Below are 6,676 nucleotides of genomic sequence, written 5' to 3' on the forward strand. Positions count from 1 at the left end.
GCTTCAGGCACATCGTCCCCTTTCTGGTGTTTCCCCGGTTCGCTTTGAAGTGGGCTATCTGAAGTCCGTTTGACGCAAGCAGCGTTCTCAGCGGGAAGTGCGGCTGTTTTTGCTCTCCAACCGTCTTTCGCGGCTTTCCTGCAGTTTCATCAGTACGTTTTTGACGCCTTTGCTGACGTTCCTCTGAAGGAACGTTGCCGACCGCATACGCTTCACCACTGTTGCGCATTTCCTGATGAGCCTTTGCTCTTCGGCTCTAGCTAGGACTGTCGACTGCACTTCTGCTCGGTTCGTGTCCGAAACCACTCAGGACTAGCAATTCTCACGGGCTTTATTTCGGAACAGAGGCACTACAGGGTATTGCAGTTGCCATTCCCGCACGATCAGTCGTGCCAGTTGATAAGCCTTCCTGTTCATTTGGGCGTCCCCATGTCACGTCGGGTATGTTAGCCCTCGCTGACTCTTACACTGATCGCTGCAATGAAAGACGTATTTTTGTGCTGTTCCCAAACGCACTCAACTTTTCCTCCTTCCCTGTTATATCGTCGATTTTTTTAATGGTTTATGAGTATTCTCCATGGAAAATTCACCAGCGCGTCGTGAGCAAGGAAGCGGGCCGCAATAGTCAGGAACAGGTGTACCTTCGGAGCCACAGCCCCTACCCCAGCTACCTGCTGCCTGATCTACGATTACCTGATCCCGGTATTCACGGATGAATCATTGCTCGCTCGGGGCAACGCGGTCTACTAACACCGGTTCAATGCACACTACCCGACCAGGGTTCCGAAGGGGCTGGCTCCTGATATACGTCACAACTACCAGTTTGGCATGAACTAGGATCAAATCACTCCATCGACGTTGAGATCTGTCGAGCTGTTAAAGGTCGCTGACGACCCCTGAGGCAAGGAGTTGCCTGCTGGCTGTGCGTAACAAAATAGGCGCTAATATCGACCTCGAACAGGATTACCATCTGATGTTCGCTTAAATTCGCTTGCGTGTTTCGTCTGCCACTTCTCGTAGGGTTGTAAAGCTACGATCCCCAAGTTCAAAATCGACCCGCCTATATGATCCAACTGGCACTCCATAGTGGGAGAGCTATCTTTGCACTGGTCAGGAAAGCAGAAGATGCCGCAGAACGCAATAATTTCATAAGTGTATACTGCATCACGAGAGAGCTGCAGAGCCAATTTTTTGATGGTCCTGCGAAGTACGCTTCTAACCCACGATGACGAAAAACTGAACACTTAGAAAGAACGTTTCACCACGGTTCTTTACCCTATCGCATCCGGTGATTTTCCTCCTCCTGTGGATGAAATGATTAGCCACCGTAACATGCGGAGTAGGGGGGTGAGTTTCATCTTGCTCAACGCAACTCCAGTTTGGGGAATGGAATTACATACTCATGCAATGCACGTAAACTGAGTGCAATCTTCAAAAATACAGCCCTAAAGCGTTTTCCATCTTGGGGATGATACCGGTTGACGTCTTAACAAGTGCGACGACGAACATATACAATAGCAAGTCCATATCTAGAAATAAGTGGCAACAACGACGGAAACTCCAACTCCATGATTAGATCGACAATGCGAAAGGGTGAGAAAGCCAGGAAAGCCTGTTTTCAAGCGCTGCGTATAGAAGAAAGAAGATCAAGTTAGAGTTACCACCGCCCCATTAAAAAATGTGGAGAAGGCGATACCCTCTCTCTCAGCTAAACGTTCCTGTAACTTCAAATAGGATTTTGATTTAAAACTGTATATTATCGACTGTCAAACTAGCCCAAGTACCCTTCATGGGATTCCTAACTCCAGCAATATTTTATGAAGGGCAACATGTTCAGTATAGACTTTCAGTCCTTTCTAGACCATATTCGCCAAAACCTTGGAGGATGCGTATTTCAGAGATATAGCTCCATAATTCTAGCAACAGAGTCGACCTCTATTTTCAGATTTTGCGTCGACCCATTTTCAAGATTTTGTGTCAAACTAAACATTATTAAAATCGGTTGAACTACATAACAACGTCCCGCAGGTAGGGTACAACCAAAATGTGGCGCCACTACACTTTTTCCTGTTTCCAAAATCAATAAAGACTATTCAGAAGACCTACCTCAATAAAATCCCCAAAAAAAATTTAGATTAACCCCGACCTTAACTTTAATATAATTCACACCCATGACAGCTTGTGATGAGTTGTGTCTGTTCTGCACGGAACCGAATGTCGTCCAAATGTTTTTTTTTAGTTTTGGTTCTAGCCCAATAAAGGGGGGTCCATGGACCGGAAACCGAGAAGGATAGTTTCTTTCCAATTGATTCGGTGAATTTGATGGCGGCCTTAGGACCTTTTTATATTTTCACCGATGCCTTCCTGAAAATCCATAGGATCTAAGTCAAACGCTGACACCACTGTGTCGATTCTAAAGGACCTTATTTTGAGAAATTTCAAGTGTTCATAAATATGTTGAATTTCAATGAACCTCTTTTTATGACTATGTAGTGAGTCATTCCATAGCCTACTCCAGTACAAAATGGAAAATGAGCCTACACCTACCTATCGCACCAGCACTACCAACCAAGATCCAAGCATTGATTTAAACCCACCATTGCAAATATAGAACCCTTGAAAACATGCTACCAGAATGTTTCCATCAAATTTTTGCGATCGATTCACCGGAAACATAGATTTCTATCAGAAAAAATAAATTTCAAGTACACTATCTAACGTTCAGTTTCATTTAATTCATCTACGATAGGGACCTTCCATTGAAATAATATACAACATTGTCAATGAAAAACAAAACACCTCAGACGTGAAGTCTAGAAAGTATCTATCAATGTTTCCACTGAAAATTGGGAAGTTCATACATACTCGTAACTACCAACCTTTAAGGGTAGTTGAACTATCTTCAGTGGAATTCTTGATTGCAAAATATCGATCACGCCACAAGTCCAACGCAACAGCTTCGTCTCCGTTACTGCAAGTCGCAGTTCATTGTCTTTTATAGTCGGCCAACACTAAGAACCATAGAGAGCGACAGGACGGACGACATTGTGGTAAATTTTATATTTGAGACATTCGTTGATACGTCGATCACAAAGAAGGCCAGTTGTGGAATGCCACATCATCCAGGTTGCGTTAATGCGTGAAGCGATTTCATAACGTAGTTCTCCATTGGCTGACAGCATTGACTCAAGGTATTTAAATCGCTCAGTTCTGGGCAGGTCACTGCCGCTGACAATAATTGTGCCTGTTTCATGGGAATCGGTCGTCAAAAATTCAATTTTATTAAGATTCAATCTGAGTCTCATCTTTATCTTGTGGATACGTCTTGCCGAGGATGGTAGGTACCTCCCTATACATATGCATCCTCTATTCTTCTTCTTCTTTGGCACTATAGTCCGAAGTCGGTTATTGGCCTCTCCTCTTTAAACTGAAACTGCGAAAGCAAATTTGACTCAAATACCCGTCATGGGGAGTAAACAAGATGACAGCATCGGGTGGTTTTATAACTTCATGAAGAGACACCGTGTTTATCCCTGCGCACTCCGGAAGAAACCAGTTTGGGGAGAACCACAAGTTTCAACAGAACGTACAACGTTGACGAGACAGGAATCACAACAGTGCAAAAACCAGACAGAGCAGTTGCATGAAAAGGATTCAACCAAAGACGACATATATCCTCAGCTGAAAGAGGATGTCTAGTGACTCTCGCAGCATGCATTTCCGCGGGAGATGCTACGATTCCACCTATTTTACCCCAACAGACATGCGCTCTATCTATCAATTTAGCCACTCATATATCACAAGTGGCATCTTGATAGGTTGATTAAGTGTAGGTATGGGTTCATCTAGTATCAACAGATCCTTAGCTATGTTAGCTTTCAACGAGAGCTACCTGTCTGGACTACTGAGCTTGCGAAACCCATGCGTGTGGAATAGTACTTCTCTCTGAAAAAATTCAAAGTCAACACTGGAGAGATAGCGCCAGCCAGGGCGTTCCTCTACTCACAGCTCGAGTCAAGCTACTTTCTAGGTCAAATTGGACTATCCTGGTGGGTCGTATGGATACTATCCATTCCATAATACACCACTCGAATCCAATTCTGATTGAAGTCTCAAAGGCCGGATGGAAGTCAGGCTATACTGCTTGTAGTGCAGCGGCCACTCAACGGTCCTAAAAACCTCGTGAAGAGCAGTTCTTGTGGATTTGTCTTTGAAACAGGGATGCTGAGATGTGAAAATGGCTGACTCCTCCATGATCGCCTTCAAATGGATAACCATCGAATCTTATAGCCCAGCTAACTTTATCATCGGTAATTACCGGCTTGACAATCACACAAGACTCAACATACCCTCCAAGCAAGGTTCTCCCTGACAGTCCTCCCCGCTAGCAGGAGAAGTCCATAAAAACTAGCTGCAGAGTGTCACAAGACTATACCGTCCAGGAGCCTTCCGTGTTTTTAGGAAAGGAAAGGTCCTATTTTCCTTTGCTAGAACTTTACTGAGACTCACAGACTCCTACAATATTCTGGCAATAGTCCAGTAACCACCACTTCTTGGCAGTCTTGATGACTTACTTGCATGTCTGCCAGTCTGTAGCCTATAACAGATTTGGAGATCTCCCTGTTGAGCTTCCTGAGATTGGACAAATCTTGATTCTACCGCGGTAGCAATATCTATTTGCGGTATTTTGCAGGTACTCGACGATTTTGAATACCTTTTCCTGAGCTCCCATCTTTGACTCCAGTTCGTCTGTTGTGCAAATGTTGCCATTGCGAACACTGGAAAGTTTTTTCTCGATAATTTGATAAAACTTCTTCAATCTGACAAATCCTCTTTGAGTTCATCTTCCTAGACTATTTGAAAAGTAAAAGACCTTTACAGCAAGGTTCGGACTGGCGCTTATCATTCCGCTAATCAACAGACTATGGAAGGCCTCCGGTTACTGACTTTTGAGTAGAACTCCAGTGAACTTCTGCTTCTTCGCTGGTTTTCTTAACCGACATTCTCGCCAGCCTTTGTTCCTTTGGGGGACCCTCGGCGTCGACGCTTTTAGGATAGGAGTTTCGTGGTTCTGCCGACCCCATGAGTGATTCAGGATATACCTACCTTAACTAGCCCTGTCGCTAAGGTAAGAGTGTTAACTGAAACTGAAGGTGGCCAAGGAATTGAATCCACCAGAGGACAATCTTTCACTTAGCTACGCAACTCTCGACTATTCCCGTTAGCCTGAGGTCCGATTATTACCTTTTCCAATACATATATAGTGAAGGTGTCACGAGGCAGGTTATTGCAGTTTACTTGCGATTTATTGCGGGTTTTCAAGGGTGACCCATTCAGTTGGCGAACGCCAAAGAACCTATTTCCCCTCCGGGGTCCTCAATGATCCTTAACGGGTCGCTTACGATAATAGGAGTGACGTCCCCGAGGTGACCAGGCAAATAGTTTTGACCCCCTCGCTGGCATAATACCTGCGTCCTACGTAGTAGCCTCGGGAAAGTTTCTTGGTGAAGAGCGAACTGCTAACGACTGATACACGCCGGGACACACTCGAAGTCGCCGGAGCCATCGACAACTCCTTGTGGACGTCAATGGTGTAATGTGAGTTTAGCTCTGCCAAGATGGTAGTTGTGACATGTATCAGCAGCCAGCCCCTTCAGGACCCTAGTCGGGTAGTGTACACTTTCACTATAATGCAAATCAAAGCTGATTTATTGCTCATCTGTGAGCAGTACCAAAACAAGGAGGGGTCCTTGCCCAAGGCCGAGGGGACGGCTTTGTATGTTCGATATTCGATGTTTAAGGATAACGTTTTTCAGTATCTATTTTACGCCGAATGAGACGATGCGGATCTTCGACGCAGGCTTCATGCTCTTGAGGAGACTATCTTGGGCACAAAGGGGCGGATCCTGGTCGAGGGTGAGTGAGGCATACCTCACCCAAACTCCAGACGGAAACGAATTCCCGAAATAGCGGCGAGAACAGGACTGGTAGTTTTAAACACCGGATTCACCCCAACGTTCCGACCCAAAAGTTGCAGTGGAAGCACTTCAGACGTAACCTTCACGTAAGAATCACTGATGCCGCTGGTGACCATAGTGGGCGGGCGGTGAGTTCTGGAAGACTTCTCGGCAAGCGACCATCAATACATTGCCTTGGAAGTGGTTGACGCAAACTCTCCGTGTGCGCCACCCCGGCGCTCTTTCTGTGCATGGAACGTTGTAAAGGTGAGCACCGGGAGGTTTGTCCTAACCCTTGGAACAGGTGGGGCCGCACTGGAAAGTATTCCTGGGGGTGCTGACGCTGCAACTGACACTGTCATAAATTCAGTTATCGGCGGAAATTGCAGAGCTTCGGAAGGAGTATTACAGATTCCGCCGCTTGACACAACGTCAAACCACCGGGAGGAGGCATATTCCATAACGACAGAGTACAGATCAGCCAAAAGAAGACCCGGCAGCGCAATAAAAAAGAGCAAAGTTCGCTGCTCACAGGATTTGGTCGACGAGGTGAATGGGGAACCGTGGGGACTCGGTTGCAAACATGAAAAATCGGGGCTCTGCGGAAGCCCTGTTTACTTGAAGCCAAGCAGATGAACCGCATTGTCCGCCGCATTCAACGCCTGCCCGAAAGAGGGCATTTTTCCTTCTCGTTGGGAGGTGGCGAGGCTTGCGCTGAT

This window comes from Hermetia illucens, chromosome 2, assembly GCF_905115235.1.
Source record: "Hermetia illucens chromosome 2, iHerIll2.2.curated.20191125, whole genome shotgun sequence".
In the NCBI taxonomy this organism is placed as follows: domain Eukaryota; kingdom Metazoa; phylum Arthropoda; class Insecta; order Diptera; family Stratiomyidae; genus Hermetia; species Hermetia illucens.